Source organism: Lissotriton helveticus, chromosome 12, assembly GCF_964261635.1.
Source record: "Lissotriton helveticus chromosome 12, aLisHel1.1, whole genome shotgun sequence".
NCBI lineage: Eukaryota > Metazoa > Chordata > Amphibia > Caudata > Salamandridae > Lissotriton > Lissotriton helveticus.
Window position 1 is genome coordinate 655,608,831 of NC_136073.1, and position 14,117 is coordinate 655,622,947.

A 14,117-nucleotide genomic window follows, 5' to 3' on the forward strand; every position below is an offset into this window, starting at 1 on the left:
TCTGTTGGATACTGGTGCAGCAAAAAGTTCTATCATACATGAGAAACTCCCTGGCGCACCTTTGTCTGGCTTAACAAATGTTTCAGTAGGTTTTTCAGGCGCCCCTGTTTACAACCCCGTATCTGGCCCTTTGTCTATTTCTGTCGACCCCGTCAATTGAAAGCTCCCTTGATTTTGACGACAGGTTGTAATGAAAATCTGCTTGGTTTAGACTTGTTAAAACGCCTATATGCGACATTGTACTGTTCTCCGGAAGGAGTACAGCTTACGTTGGGTAAAAGAATCACCTCTCCAATGTACTTGTCGATGGATGCGCTCCCACCAGAGCTGCGTTCTCTCCCTGATACTCTTTGGGCGACTGGTCCTAATGATGTAGGTCTTTTAGAAATCCCACCATATGTAGTTACTTTGAAAGCGAATGTAAAATTTCCACGAATTCCACAATACAGAATCTCTAGTGAAGGTGAACGCGCACTTTTATTAATTGTGCAAGATTTGATCGAGAAAGGTGTAGTAGAAGAAACTAGAGGGAATGTCTGTAACAGTCCTGTCTTGCCAATTCTGAAACGTACAGATCCTTCAAAGCCTCCAGTATATAGGTTTGTCATAGATCTTAGGGAGGTTAACAAGATTGTGATTCCACAGTTCCCTGTAGTCCCAGACATAACTGCATTGTTAACGTTGATTCCTGCTACAGCCACATGGTTTTCAGTTATCGACTTGAAGAATGCCTTTTTCAGCATTCCGATAGCCGAGGAAAGCAGGGATATTTTCGGCTTCTCTTTAGGAGGTCGAAGCTTCAGGTTTAAACGTGCTCCACAAAGGTATTGTGAGAGTCCGTCCATTTACAGTCAGGCATTAAAAAGTCAGTTAGATTCCTTGGTACTTCCTCCTGGTTCTGCTTTAGTGCAGTATGTAGATGATCTGCTAGTAGCTGCCGATGACAAGGAAACTTGCAAAACAGCTACAATTTCGTTATTGCATCATTTGTCTAATTTGAATCACAGGGTGTCACCTTCGAAAATGCAATATTGTTGCCAAGAAGTGACCTACCTAGGTCATCTCTTGTCAAAGGAGGGAAGGAAGTTGACCCCAGAGAGAATAAAAGCAATTACACAGATGAATGTTCCTAGCACACAGAGAGAAGTACGTGCCTTTTTAGGTATTACCTCATACTGTAGGCAGTGGATCCCAAATTTTTCTCTTTTGGCAAAACCGTTGGTAGCTTTGACTGGGAAAAATGTTCCGAGTCCAGTGCCATGGTCTGCTGAATGTCAGGAGAGTTTTTCTGAGTTACGAAATGCACTGTGTTCAGCTCCTGTGTTGGGTACTCCTGACTACAGTAAGCCATTTACGCTCTATGTTCACGAGAGAGAAGGTTGCGCGTTGAGTGTTCTGACACAGAAATTTGGTGATAAACAACGCCCTTGTGCGTATTTTTCATCAATATTAGATCCGGTAGCTAGAGCGTTGCCTAGTTGTTTGAGAGCTACAGCGGCAGCTGCGGCTTCCATTCGACAATCTGCTGGTTTGGTCATGAACAACATGCTAGTGGTTATGGTTCCTCATGCTGTGGACACACTCATGAACCGAACTAAGACACAACACCTTACCAGTGCTAGATTATCTGGCTATGAGCTGACACTGCTAGCGAGTCATATTCAGATCAAAAGATGCAATGTATTGAATCCAGCAACATTGTTGCCGACTAGTCAAGAGTCGAGTGATTCCGAACCACATGACTGTTGCTTTAGAACCGAGGAAGAGACAAAAGGACGAATTGATCTTAAAGACACTCCGTTGTCAGATCCGGATGGCACGTTGTATGTTGATGGGTCTTGTTTTAAATTGGAGAATGGTGATGTAACTGCTGCCTATGCAGTAACGACTTTGAGTACGATTGTGGAGACTGCAAGAGTGAGTCAGAATTCTGCCCAAGCTGCGGAATTAATTGCGCTAACGAGAGCGTGTGTTTTAGCTAAGGAAAAGAGAGTGAATGTGTTCACAGATAGTCAGTACGCGTTCGGCGTGGCCCATAGTTTTGGCCGTTTGTGGAAAGAGAGAGGTTTCATTACGTCCCATGGGACTAAGATCCAACATGGTCAGCTAGTTAATGACTTGTTGGAATCTCTAACCTTGCCGACTGAAGTTGCGGTTGTGAAGTGCAGCGCTCATAAAGCAATCACGGATGATGTTGGTCGTGGGAATGCTTTTGCTGACGAGACTGCTAAACAGACAGCTAGAAATATGATGAGTAGAATGTATGTTGCACTTGCAACGTCTGCAAGATGGATTTCTGAGTCTGGAATGTGTGAGGACACAGTGGAAAGCGTGAAAGAAATTCAGAAAGAGGCGACTGAGGAGGAAAAGCTTGCATGGAAAGAGAGCACGGGTAAATTGGACTCGAATGGGTGTTGGATTGACTTGTCGGAACAGCAGCGTTGGATGTTGCCTGATGCGTATGTGCTTGCAGTAGTAACGATGGCACATGGAGCAGCGCATATCAGTTCTAAAGGGATTTGTAAGATGTTGGCTTCAGTCTGGAAGAATGATGGGATTAGTAAGTGTGCAGAGAGAGTGGTGAGAAATTGTATGGTATGCCTGATGCATAATCCCGGCAAGGGAATCCACACACCTGCAGGTCACTTCGCTCCTCCTTCTTGCCCCTTTGAAGTGATTCAGTTAGACTTCATTCACATGGATCGTTGCAACAATCTAAAGTACGTCCTAGTGGTAGTTTGTGCTTTCTCCAGATGGATCAAAGCATATCCACTGAAGGACAATACTGCTTTGTCCACTGCCAAAATTCTTCTCAAGGAATACTTCCCTAGGTATGGCATGCCACGGATTGTATGGTCAGATAACGGAAGTGAGTTCGTAGGGAAAGTTATGCAGAGTGTGTGTGCCGGTTTAGGGATTAAACAAAAGTTCCACAGTGCGAACCATCCCCAGTCTGCTGGTTTAGTTGAGGGTTACAATGGCACCCTCAAGCTGAAACTCGCTAAAATACAGGCATCCACAGGTTTGTCCTGGCCAGATGCACTACCCTTGGCTTTGTTATCAACGAGAGCAACTATACATTCTAGAGTAGGGCTTAGTCCATACGAAATACTTTTTGGTCGTCCCGCCAATGTTTGGGGGGTGCCTAGGCCAAAAGAATTTAGACAGCTGGAATATCCAATGTTAATTGATTACCTTTTCGACTTGACTGCTAAATTGAGCCTTATTCACCAACAGGTTTTCGATGCATTGCCAAAGCCACCGGAGAGTCCAGGTCATCAGCTGAAACCTGGGGATCAAGTCGTCATTAGAAATTTTGCAAGAACGAAAAATCTTCAGCCCAGATTCATTGGCCCCTTCCAGGTGTTATTGACAACGAGAACTGCTATTCGTGTGGCCGGACGGAAGAATTGGATACACACGACACACGTCAAACGTGTGCCCCTGCCACTTCCTTACGACAACTGGGTGAAGAAAGGAATCGGTGCCTCTGAAGCAGAACAAATACCCAGTTTCATCCCTTTCAGCGATGCAGAACTGATCACAGATACATCAAACTCTGGCTCTCCTCCTGAAACTGCTCTTTTGAACCCTGAACATTTGCCATCTGCATCAAAAGAACATTTGCCATCTGCGAACGTGAACATTGCAACGTCGGCTGAAAATACATTGTTTCCAGATCAGACAGCTCCTGCAAAACTGAGATACAATTTACGATCTCGCAATATGGACAAATAAAGCAGGAAACTGCCTACTTTCACATTTGAATTTTTTGATGCATTGCCTCCAGCCAGGAAGTTTGCTATTGTTTTGTTGTTTTAAAAATTGCCTTGCCGTCTGGGTAGCCGTAGGGTCGTGGCTGTGTGCCTAGTTGAATCTGCGGGGGTCAGACACAAGGTCGATCTTTCTGTTAGTTCTGGGAACTCCCAGGGCTGATAGAGGCATTTTCATCTACGTACACATCATCAGTGGTCGCGAGCGGATTGTAGAAGATGGAGCTTCCTGAGCTGCAACGACAGAATGTAATTTATGTTCGCAGAAATAGACTGTACAGAATACTTCACAGCAAATGCTTTCTAATGCAATGTGCAGTTACGTTTTTAATTGTTTTAATAACGTTAGTGGGTGGAATCGTCTTTGGTGTGCATTTGATTTTTATGCCGGTAACTACAGTACCTCCCCTTGATCCTGCTACTTCTACTGTTTCTTTTATGCATTCTTTTCACTCGTTTCCTGAACACGAACAAGCTCGACGCTCAGAATTTATTAACAATACATTTGTACAGCTCTTGCATCAACACCAACTGGTAGTTAATACTACAGACTGCTGGGTGTGTGGCTTGATACCCCACACTATGGATAAAGGCATTCCCTATCTAGTCTTGCCTTTTAGCTATAATGGATCATTTCAGGCCTTTCAGACCATTTTTGCCTATGCCCTTGAGACCTATCCTCCGCGTCCACCACGTTCCACTAAATACAACTCAGCCAACAAAGCTTTAGTCCAGGGAATTATTGACATGATTAAAGACGTCAATAATACTCTATCTTACCCTAGAGATGAATTACGGGTATATTTGAGTTGGAACTCTACAGAGTATCGCCTTAGTTTGGGAGAAAGCAAGCGTAAAAGCTCCACTCCAGTCTGGGTCGTGCCTCACCGAGGTCAGGTCTGTTTGCAAGGAAATGGGAGAAATCCGAGAGCTCAGCTAGGGAGGAGTGAGTGCGTTGAGACTTACGTGTTTCCGTCTAACTCTTCCCCTGCCTTCCTTACTGCTAGGGGTACTTACTTCATCTGTCAAGACAGAGCGTATACATGGCTGCCTGCTGACTTCTCAGGTTCGTGTTATATTGCTCGATTGTTGCCTCCGACATACACTGCTTCCTCAGATTATCACAAGACCAGAGTAGCAAGAGGTGTCTTCAGCAAGGAAGATACCGCTGGTCAGGAAGCTGGAGACTTCTTCAAAGGTTTCCTTCCGTTTTGGGGGCCTATGGCCAATAGTAGAAATATACGTCAGCTAACACGGGTAGTTGAATCTACTATTACAGAAACTGCTGGTGCCCTTAGTAACTTGACAGCTGAGCTTCAGGCGGATCGTCTCATGACGTTGCAGAACCGTATGGTTCTAGACGTAATACTTGCAGATCGAGGTGGGGTATGCAGAATGATCCAATCGAGCTGCTGTGTTTTTATTCCCAATAATGCTCCAACCGTCTATGAAGCGATCTCTAAGCTACACAAGATTTCCGACTCTATACACGTAGACAAGGGAAACTGGTCCTTCATGGAGTGGTTTTGGACTCTGGTATCAGCGTGGGGATGGAAGGTTCTGATGGTCATTGGTGTCATCCTAGTATTTCTGTTCTCATGCTGCCTGATTATCCAGTGTGGTCCCGCTTTGTGTAGTCTTTGTGCTGCAACATGTTTCAAAAAACCACCTGCGTTTGGAGAAAAGGCGCGAGAAAGAATGATGATGCAACAACATGTCACTGACCTGATGAGCATAGAGATAGACTCGGACATAGAGTAATTGCCTACGTAAGGGCAAAAGGAGGGTCTGAGGTTCCGTGACAATTTGAACCCGTGTTTTCAACATTGTCGTAAATACATAATTTTGGTATCAGTGAACCGCAAATGATCCATTTAGCATATCCTGGTGTTTTCGCTATGCTACGAGCAAGAGCACTCCTGTTATGAACACATTTCTGATCTACCCATGGCATCCATCTTAGATCACGGAAGCCATTTTGTGTTTCTTGCCCTCACGTAGACAATGGACACGCAGTGACCTCTAGCACCTAAGGACACGTAGGCTTTAGCCGGAGATTCACCTTGCTAGCGACACGTGCACCTTAGAACAGAACACGCCATGGCCGCATGACTCGACAGAAGTTGCCTCCACTGCCTGAGGCCAGTCCTGCTATACTGGTTCTCGTGTTCGTTGGCCTGATCATGATTAGGCAGCCGAATCTGGTAGCCTTGCCCATTTACGACCCACAAACATCTCTTATCCTACGTTTCTATCTTCTGCACCTGGCTCCGCTCCTTTCCTTCTGGGCCTTTATTAGGGGGAGGTAACGAAATTTACAATGAGGCGGTCCGGGTCTTGAATGAAAAGTTGACATGGGATTATGATGGAATAGTGGGAACCCCTCGTTCGTAATGTTTTGACATCAGATATTGCTGACGATTCCTGTGCAACGCCAAATATTTATTGTTTAAGATACAAAGGTTTTGGAACGTGCTAACATGTAAAGAATTTTGCCTGAAGCCCAATATTCAATATATAAGGAGCAACCCTCGTTGTACAATTCGAACAGGCTCCTAGACACTGCCCATGTGTAGTTTCTGTGACTTCTGTGTCCCTGCAGTAATAAACCTTTGGTCTTTGACGCCACCATCGAGAAGCCCGTGTTTCTGTTTATTTGTGCACCGAGACAGGTAGAACTCCGGGGTCTTCGGGTGTTATCCCTGACACCTCTGGACGGAACCAAAAAGTCCAGAACTCCAATCCTGCCATTGAAAGTACCGTCTAACGGAAAAGCCAATATTCCGTCATCTTTTGTGTACTTTACCCAATTTTCCAACCACACACAGGTGTTGTACCCCCGGTCAAACATCATGAACGAGGCGGGAGTATTCGGTGGCGGGACAATAACGCCCTCTCTGGACTTAATCGGTTTGTCCGTTTTGAAATAATTCTTTACCCTATTTACAAGAGACATTTTTCTCTTAGTTCCGTACATAATATCGTATCTATTGGCTTTCCACTGATCTCTCTCAAACCCCTGGTTTCTTGGATCGGGTCTAGTCTCTGGACAATACGAGTGCCACATACGATTTCTACGCTTAACTCTGTTTACAAAGTCACCTCCAATCAGAACGCGTCTTGCAATTCCGTGCGACCAATGAGGTGCACGCGTTCAAATAGTTTCGACCAATGGGTGCGCGGCCCCTTCGTGAGACTGTCCTCACGCTCTGGCGCTTCACCCCTCCTTTACAATTCCAGCCCCACTACCCGCCCGCTGCTTCTACCAATCCCAGCGCGGCACGGAGTGACGTCAGAAACGCTTCGCGGCTGACTCCCTCCCTTCACAAGGTAATGGAAACTTTCTTTCTTTCTAAAGTGCTTAGTGCTTGGTTATTTAACAACGAATACACATTCGCCACAGTGCTCAAGTGTCTAGACAGGATAGCGTTGTTTTACTGCAAGTAAACTACTTCCATTTACTTTTCACGCGCTGCGGGTAGATCTCTTCCGCCTACCCTTCACTCTAGCATCGGTGAACCTGTTATTCCCCTAAACTCATCCACTTCTCCGGGATATATCCGAGTCTAAGGGTTCCCAGCGGACCCCTCTGCTTTCACTCAAGCTCCGATGAACCTGCTACTCTTCCGATGTGACCCTTACTAGGTTACGCCACTATGGGAATTTTGCCAATGAACCTCGTTACTGACATTTATTCACACACGTATTCAGAAAAAACCCTAGTTAGTGCTTCTCGGTTATCCTAACCTGCACCTAACTTTCCTTGAGCCTGCGACCTCAGGGCAATGGATTCTATTCACCACTTGCCCTTTCAATTCCCCGGGGAGTTCGGACAACATAAAACGAGACGGTTTACAAATGCATGGATTAGTACATATAATAATATAAGAACAAGAATAACAATGATAAAATAATTCATGAATTCAAAAACAGCGTATCTACAAGAGAATGATCAGCTCTCTCTGAACAGCTGCTCTTATAGCAGCATTAATGTACTAGCAGCTACCGACTTAGCTAGCCTAACTAATCCTGCCTAGCCTTCAACTAGTCCCTAACCATCCTCTGCGCTACCGGAAAAACTGATAGAGCGCGCGAGGTCACCCAGCCAATAATTTTGCCGTTTCCGGCTTCGGGCCCATATACTTTCAATTCACACTATTCATTGACAGGGTGACTCCACGGGCTGCTACCAATTTGTGTGAATTCCCTACTGTTATTACTCAGTGTACCCGACTTACCATCTACCGACACGGGTACCTATGACCACAACGCATCAGGGAGCTAGCTGTAAAAGGAAAGGCAGCAAAATACAAATTCAAATGACATTCAATACTGTTGTAAAATGACCACGGACAACTGGAAGTTGTAAAAGCTTTATCTAAAGTTCGTTTTCGTTGAGCATCAAGTTTACAAGAATAAGGCAATCAATAATCAGGATAACGAAAAGTACATAACTATAGAGAAATAAAGTCAGGGTAATCATGGAAATACTAATATGAGATGCAAACAGGAAACGCTATATATTTAAGGCAAAAATCCTTTAGACAGTTTAAGTAAGGCCGTTCTAGACCATATCAGAAAATGACAAACTGCAATGCAAAATATGATTTCTAAAAGGTAGGGTAACATGGGAACACGTTATGAAAATATGCAAATGATTTTACGTTTCAATAGTTGCGGCAAAAGCATGGAAAAATCAACATGTGCAAGGTGTCTCTTTATTGAAGCAAAAGACAGGAAAATAGAAAGGTGCAAGTTTAAAGAACTTTAGAGCAGTATTTACCTAGACTGGTGTGGAAGCCAAACCCTGGCCACGGGTCAGTTAAGAACAGGAAACCCTCAAGGAAGGATACCCTTCAAAGGACAGCAGGTGCAGAATGGACACCCAGGACAGGACAGGATACCCTCAGATTAGGAATCAGGACAGGACCTCAGGACAAGACAGCAAACCCTCAGGACAGGACCGCTCAGGACAGGACCGCACCCGCAGTTTGGAAGCAACGCCTGCGCTCCACCCTCTCTGCAGCTATCGATCAAGACCCCGATTGGGTCAGCGAACTCCCAGCAAAGTGCTTCGCCAGCACTTTAAGGTTCAGTAGAACCTTAGTCTATGGTCAATTTCGGACAGAGTGCTCCGCAGCGCTCTGTGTCTTCAGTCACCTATTGAGTACGATGGGTCAGTGACAGGTCAGCTAAACCAGACAAGTCGGACAATTCCCTAGGTGAACCCAGGGTAGATATACAGTTTAGGGACGGTGTACCACCCCCCAATGTTGCAAAGTGTCAGAATCCCTCGATTTGGATTGGTCCTAAGGTAGGATTTGGGTAACACACCAATCAAAACATTTTATTTGGATGCCTAATTTACATCTCTGGGTACCGCCTAGCAAGATTGGGGTTCCCATGAGAAACTGCAGGGAAATACAATGATAATTTTACATTGTTGCTGAATAGGGACACATGACTCCGTTCTGCTGGGTTTGCAGGTCAGTTCTCAGGAGCATCTTGCCCATCCCTGCCAGCTGGCCAAGTTCCACCAGCCAAGGTTGTCAGTTCCCCAGACAGAGGAGCATGCGCAGAAAGGCCCTCCAAGATGGCATTTGGCTCAGCCAGACCCCCATTTCCCGCGGTACATGAAAAGTAAGCGAGAACAAATTAATACATAGAAATAACATTATGAAAACACACCACAGGGTTTGTACTTTCAACTTATCACTATAAAATATACTTATGCAGTCTAAATGTTAGCTACATGTATACGTACACAAGAGCAGTGGTACGAGCAGTACCACGTATTGGCAAAGCTATGCATTACGCATGCGCGACTATTTCCCTCCAAACCCGCGAACACATCAGGACACGTGAGTGTGACTGACGCATGCGCAGATACTTATTTCAATGCAGCGGCCATATTAAGAGACTCGAATTATTCGTTTTAGGAACACATAGGCAAGCTTCATGAAAACTTAAAATGAACGTTAGTAAGACGTACAAATTATTACCTTGTTACACATAAACGAGGTTCATGAATTCGGCAAGTCGCAAAATATGCGAAGCTTTGCTTCATCAAAACAATTTGGTGAATCAGGAGTACCAACACCACTGTGCAAGAATCCTTGAGGCATATGTACAAGCCCCTATCGCCACTAGAATGTCACGTTATTGATGCTCTAATGGCATAGCTCCATTTCCCATATTTAGTAGGCGATGCTAAGCCACTTAGGGGCATATTAACAAGGAACAGGGAAAATTAACGCTAAGGGCGCTTAGCGCTAATTTTGTTAACGGCTGATATCGCTGGATAATATCGCCTGGTTATCGCGTTATTAACAACGCTAACCGCCTAGGCGATAAAAAATCCAGCGATAGCGGCATTTTCGGAGGTTGTCACTGGTAATGCAGCAATAAAACTACAAGGATAGGGATATCCTTGTTGATAGCCCATGGTGGACTTAGCCATGGAATCCACCTTCCATTAAATTACATGGCTAAGCCTGAAAATTATAAGTCAAAAAACAATCCGAAATATCAGATCAAAAAAACCTAGCTCTCAAGAAGAGTCACTTTCAGCATTGGATGTGGCTCACACAAAGGAAAAAGAAAAAGGGGAGAAATATCCTTTTTCTTTAGTCCCCTCACTCACCGGAGTTTCCTCACGGTGACATGCTTCATCATAGGGGCTTCCCAACCCGCTGCGGGTTGAGGCGTGCTACGACTTGCGCCACTACGTAGGAACACTTTTTTTAATTGAGGACTATGTGTGGTGTCATGTGAAAAGGGAAGTGGGTGGAGTGGTGTGAATTAAAAATATCCTACTAGTGGGCGGGAAAGACTTTATTCGCGCTCCTAGTAGATATATTAAAAGTGGGGTGGTTCTCTAGGTGAGCTGGTCCGATTATGAGATCAGGACCCTTGTAGAAAGCCAACTAGTTTCGAGCTGTCCGAATGGTAGGTTCTCTTTTAGTTGTCTCGGGTGGAAACTGTCGAAGATTAAGAGGCAATTCCTTGCAGTGGGTTTAAAATGGGTTGTGGTACTTAGGGAATCGCCAGTTGCGATGATGTTCAAATCTAAGAACACTAAGTGTGACCTGCTCATAGTATGTGTGAATTTACGGAAAGGATCCTGCTGGTTAAGCCATACTAGAAATTCTAGTGCCTCCGTCTCTGTGCCTTCCCAAATAAGTAGGACATCGTCGATGTACCTTTTCCACAAACTCACATGTTGTCTATGTGGGTTGTTGTCATTCAGGATCTTTTGTTTTTCCAGTTGGTGAACATACAAACCCGCCAGGCTCGGCGCGAAAGTGCTTCCCATGCTGGTACCATGGGTCTGACGGAATAGGGTTTCCTCAAAACGGAAAGTTTTCCGTGAGGGCGAGGCGGCAGCACTCAAGGATGACGTGCCGTGGTGTCTGGTATCTCCATGTTTGTTCAAACAGAACGTCCTCCAAAATCTGTAATGTCTCGGTATGAGGTAGACTTGTGTACAGACTCTCCACATCCAATCCTATAAGGATATTTTTTGTGGGGTCAAATGGTAAGTCTTGGAGTAATGTGAGAACTGATTTGGTATCCTGTAGATAGGTATCGGTGGTTTGGATCAGTGGTCTTAGAAAGGCATCGGCAAACTTTGATAGGGGCTCGAGTATTGATCCTATGCCTGATACTATAGGTCTGCCCGGAGGATGGGTTATGGATTTATGAATTTTTGGTATTGTGTAGAAGTAGGGAGGGATTGGGTTTTTGTTTTCCAGAAAATCTGCTTCTTTCTTTGTTAGCCAATTGTTAGCAGTCGACTCCTCTACTAGGTATGTCATCTCTTTTCTAAGACGGTTGGTAGGGTCTTCGGAGATTTTAACGAAGTTTCTTGGGTCAGCCAGGAGATTTAAGCACACTTCCCTGTAGGTAGTTGTGTTTTGTAACACTATGGCACCACCTTTGTCCGCTGGTTTTACTGTTACCTCCTTGATTGTTGCAAGGTTCTTTAGTGCTTCACTTTCAATTCTACTGAGGTTGTGGAAGACTTTGCTAGTTCTAGGATCTATTTCCCCAATGTCTTTCATTACCGCTTTTTCAAACGCTAGGACCTCCACCGGAAGGTTTGTACTTGGTGGGGTAAAGGTTGACTTTTTGTGTAAACCCGTGTCATTTGTAGGCAGGTTGGTTATAGGTTTGTCTTTGAAGAAGACTTGCAACTTAATTTTTCTTATAAACTTGTTTAACTCACGAGCTAGGAGGAATTTGTCCATGTTAGGGGTGGGAACAAAGACCAACCCCTTCTCCAGAACTTTTCTTTGTATGTCAGTAATCTGGAAATCAGAAAGATTAACCACTAGGCTGGTGGTTTGCTTGTTGTCGGCTGATCGACTGGGCCCATGCTCCTGGTGTGGCTCCTGGATGTTTCCAGCGATTGAGCCCACTGGACTTCTTGTTCTCTTCATGTTTTGCCCCTCTGTGGTCCTCTGCCTCTTGCTAAAAAAGACTGTGTCTGTTGTGCTTGTGCTTGCGCTGTGTCCCAGAAATTATTGGGTTGGTGCGGGTATTGTTGTTGAAATACAAGGGGTCCGTAGAAAAAATGAGGCAGGGGGTGGGGGGGCCCCATAAGATGTCGGTCCATAATATCCTGGCCAGTTGGGGTTATATCCACCTCTGTTCCTGAAACGTCCTCCTCTAGGGCATCTGGTTTTGTTGCGGGTGTAATTACCACCGCTATTTGAGTTGTCCGAACCTGTGTCGGAGTTATCTGAGTCTGTGTTATATCTAAGCATGGGCGGATTTTGCGGATTTGCAATCCACGAATTTGCGGATTTGCGAATTTGCGGATTGCGAAAATCCGCAAAATCCGCGAATTCTCGCTGATTTTGCGGATTTTTTTGGGGATGTGTGTTCGCACGGGTTTCTGCAAGTTCACGAGGGTTTTGTACAATTTCGCAAATTGCGAACTTACTTGTCGGGTCGCCAGTTTTGCGAACTTGTTTCTACGTGCCCAGCCTGTTTGCAAGGCTTTCTTCATCACTGCCACCCTCTGTCACCACTGGCACTCTCTTTGTTCACCCATGCCACCTTCTGGCTCACCCATGTCACCCTCTGTGTCATCACAGCACCCTCTGGTTCACCAGTGTACATTATTGGGGAAAAGCAAAGCACTGCCATCCTCTGTCAACACTGGCACTCTGGTTCACCCATGCCACCCTCTGGCTGGCACACCCATGCCACCCTCGGTGTCATCACAGCACCCTCTGGTTGACCAGTGAGTGTACATTATTGTGGCAAAGCACACCTGGTAAGTGCTTTAAGTTTTGCAAACAACAACACCTGCCCTGCCCCAACTGACATTAAAGAAGGCTGGCACCTGCTTGTCTGCTCCCTTTCCTTTTTGTTGCAATGTAAATTTTTTTTAACAGGATGCAATGGCATACTTCTAACTATTCTGTGACTGTCAAAGCAGGGTCACACAATAGTTGCAAGTAGGCAACCGGATTCTGGAGGGCCCCTTCAGGAAGCACTACAGGGAAATGGTTACAAATGATGAGCTCGAACCTTTGCACCTGCTCGTTGGTTTTGCTTTTGCAAAACTCGTTTTTCGGTAATTTCACGCTATTCGCGAGGCGCGGCGTCGTGCGAAATCGACCGTGGAAGCCGCGAACTCGTGCGAGTTACCCCAAGGTTGAGTATGGGAGCCACCATTTTGTTTACGTGACGTATTTCCGTTTCCGCCCGCTATGTGTAATCTCGCGGAATGAGCGCATTGCGAATGCAAGTTCGCATGAGTTCGCGAGAGAAATCGCGTGCAAACTTACTTACGCGCACGTGATCGGGACGCCATCTTGTTTTTTATTCATTCCTATGTGTCTGGGCATGGTGTTTCTATCCTCTCTATATCTCTGCCATACTTTGCTTGTTTTCATATTTTTTTGATCTATTTAACTTTTTTTCTATCCCTCTAGTTTTCTAGGTCTATATTTTTGTGTTTCAGGCTACTTTTGTTTACTTTTCAACTACTTTTTTAAACTTTTATTTTCTTCTTCCCTAGTCTTATTCTTTTTCATTTTGTCTCCTTGTTGCTTGCTAACACCTGCCCAGACCATGGTGAAGCCAGCTGTGAAGCTGCCCAAGACGGGCCCCGCAGCTCGTGCCCGGTTCCCGTGTGGCCGTTTGAGGGCGGAAATGGTGGTGCCCAGGGAGATCTTCAGCCCTGAGGAGGTGGGCGCACTCGTTTTCTATGTACAGCGCCGCCTCCCCAAGACCATCGCGGCAGGCGGCAGGATCGCTGGTGGCTACACCAACCGCCAGGAGCGACGGAAGCGGTGGGAGCAGGTGTGCCGGGCCCTGTTTCACATCTCG

At 45.4% G+C, this 14,117-nt stretch overlaps 1 protein-coding gene across 2 annotated transcripts in view; it reads left to right on the forward strand.

Annotated features, from left to right (window-relative positions):
* Positions 1 to 14,117, forward strand: part of LOC144798246 (butyrophilin subfamily 1 member A1-like) — a 415,895-nt gene that overhangs the window by 32,744 nt on the left and 369,034 nt on the right. The window lies entirely within an intron of this gene.